The following is a 3,351-nucleotide window of genomic DNA, read 5'->3' as shown; positions in this document are numbered from 1 at the left end:
GATAAGTTCGCAGCCCGCAGAAGGAGTCATATAGCGCGCCTACTGCCACTACATTCGAAACAATTCGTAGGGGACCCTCTGGGTCCCCGTCTCCCTATGCCAATGAACTCCATGATCTTCCTTTGATTTCTCAATTCCCGATTGTTGGAAACGAACGCATATCAGCCTGAAATTCTGGTCACTGCCTGAAGTTTCCGGAACCTCGTTTTCGGGGACCGCCCTCACTCGTTCAAGTCGGGAAAGGACTTCGATTGGATCGTTCTTCGCGTCTTAGTTTCTATTTGCGTCGACAACTTCTGCTCCTCGGGAGTACATATCATACACTCCTCGTAGAGTTGTCAAAGGAAGATCCAGCTCATGGTGTCGCTGATTGGGTGAAACTTCTGGGACCGCTAAGCTGATTGATTGATTGATCGATTGACTGGACACGGGATCGATTGGAAAACGGATGTATTGACTGGCCGACTGACTGCTGATCGAGCGTTCGCTTCCGCGACCCGATCACGAACAGACTGATAAATCGACAATGATGATGGAGGTGATCTGTTCAGGATGGAGGAGAATGTATTTATTATCCCTCAGCCCCCGTGGGTTGCCAGGCATTACAACGGAATGGGCACGCTGCCCTAGTTCAGTTCACGCGTAAAACCCATAGTTATTGAGTGACAGAGAACGAAGAGGAATCAGGAGAAGTGGAGGCACAACAGGTGCTCTGTGAAGGCGAAGAGCGAAGCGATTCTTCCGCCGACAATAATCCACAGTTCAACGATATCCATTTTAGGGATGGCCAAAATCTACACTCGTTGTTAAAGAATGTATGAGAATCAATGAATGACTGGACCGGCTGACTGACGAATATAGGTCGAGATAACGATGCGCTCACCGTTCCATCGACCCGGTGAGCCCCTCGGGTCGAGTGCGGAGGAGATGCGGTGCAGCCACTGAAGGGCTTTTCGGAGATCGAGATTTCCTCTTGTCGCAGGACCCGGCATCGATTCCCGCCAGACGAAGCGAACGGTGATTCGGACAGAGTACACCGTGCGGGAACAGCGGGTCGGCGGCATCCACCGACACTCTGAAATCTCAGATGCTTCTGACTCGAAGATCCAGCAGTCAGACGAATTCTTTTCGAGAGGGGAGATATCCATGGATTGGTGATCCTACCAAAACATCGTCTCGACAACTTATCTGCTTATCAGGAACGATCCTTTCAAAGAAACAGCGAGCAGCACGAGTCACATCGAAGCGCTATTCGACTTCATAACAAAGGGAAACGGCATCGAGCGTCAAGTCATGAGCATGAAGCACGCGAATCTATCTCGAAGCGATCGGGAATAGAGCGTTGAGACGTCATCAGGCCAATACTGAACTTCGTTGTGAGGCATTGCCGTCGTCGGCAGCGTCCCGATTGAAGCGTTCAGAGCGATGCGCCAGCGTCAGCTTTTAATTAACCTACCTATCTAACCATCAATCCATCATATAGTTACTTCTTTCTCATGATATCCGCTAGGTATGACTTCATGCCCATATCCATACTCGGCTAGGTAAATTCGATTGAAGAGCAGAAGGCGAATTATTAGGCGACAATATCACCTTTAGCTGCCTCACGAACCATTATCATTATGAATGAGTGTCAGTGTGTATTTGTGCGATCCACTTTCCCTGACGGCTTGATGGAATCATCCTTGACATCGGTTGACCGCTCGATCGATTGACCGATCGATGATTTCCTTTGTACGAATAGCAACTCACAATCGACTTGTAAGTCGCGATGTTACCGCTTGAAACTCGGAAATTGTACCGCCGCAACTAAGTTGCTCGCTGCCCTCTCGACGATGCAATAAGCACCACGAACGGTGTGATTGACGTTAATCATGATTTTGATGGGAAAAAGTATTCCCGATGAGCGTCTATGATTTCGATGATGATGATTATGATGATGATGATGATGATGATGATGACGAGTGACTGGACCCTCGAAGAAAAGAGACGGATTGTTTGGCCTTATCGGGTTAGCGTTCGATGATGATGCGAGATGACAATGTTCGTCTCCCACTGTTGCAATTTTGGTACTTAAATTCTGACGGATTACCGACACGTGACCCCTCTGGAGATATTTTCCAGCGGAAACGACCCGCATCTGAGCCTCGCTCAGATTCCGTCGTCTACTTGTCTCGTCTCCCTCACATCGACAACAAGAACATTTGCATCAACAACGGCAACAACGATACACATTGAGGAAGACACAAGCAAGAACACTCCCAATCGCCCGATAAGCTTCGATACGAGGCAGGCTTCACTCCCACGCATCAATGACCTTGTCATTCATGTGATGATTATATACACAGGACGTTGTATATATTATACAGTTGAGCGTGCCGCACTCTCGGTTCGAGATGCTGGCCGGAAGGAAAGTTTATTTACAATATTATTCTTCTTATAATTGTTGCACTCGTGTCGCTGACGGGTCCGTCTTTGTCGACGGTCTCCAGCGAAGAGTGAATGCTTTACGGGAAAAACGTGAACCTGATGGAAATCCATGACAACCATTAAACGCAGCCAATATCTCATCTCGCCCCGGACACGTACACAGCCGGATTCGCGAGTGGCCATTGAAGAAAACGCTCCCTCTTCCCTCCCTTGAAGCTTATCCCCATTTCCCCCAAAAAAATAACTAGTCATCGGAGACAAGTCTCTGGCAGCAGGAACGTGTTTTAACCGAACCACCTGCGAACTGGTCTCCGAATTTTCATCTCAGGAAGTTCTCTCTTGATCTGGATAATATTTCTCCATCGTCCCGTAATTGACATCGAAGACCCACGGGTCGATCGATTCATCGATAGATCACTTCAAGGCCCCAATGACTGGCCCTCTGGTCTTACAGAGCAGGTCGAATGGACCCTGCATTCTATTTCGTGTTCCATAGGCTCCGCGTTGCGCAAACAAGAACAACATCAGCAACAAGAAATATCTCACAACAGACCTGCGACCAAAAATCCAAATCAGAAAATATGGTACCAAAATTGCTCTGAGTTCATTTTTGAGGTCTCGAGGGACCTCATGCTCTTGGAACTGTTCTCGACGACTTCGTCGATAGAACGGAGTCAAGCCGACATGGAATGATCAATTCAAACGAAACAGGAACATTTTGAGTTGTTTCGAGGGGTGCGGCCAGTCTCATACGAGGAAGTTTTCTAGGCGGATCGGTTCCGTCTCACCGGTCCAAATCAGCATCTATCCTTTTCACGAAGATTGAGAGGAGTGAAGAAACTGGAAGACGACCGTGTCACATGAAGACGAACTCTGGCAAGTGATGAAACACATCAGACCGATTGTTGATAAGTCGATATC

Source organism: Galendromus occidentalis, unplaced genomic scaffold (genome assembly GCF_000255335.2).
Source record: "Galendromus occidentalis unplaced genomic scaffold, Mocc_1.1 scf7180000077524, whole genome shotgun sequence".
Lineage (NCBI taxonomy): Eukaryota > Metazoa > Arthropoda > Arachnida > Mesostigmata > Phytoseiidae > Galendromus > Galendromus occidentalis.
Note: the sequence above shows the minus strand (reverse complement) of the source record.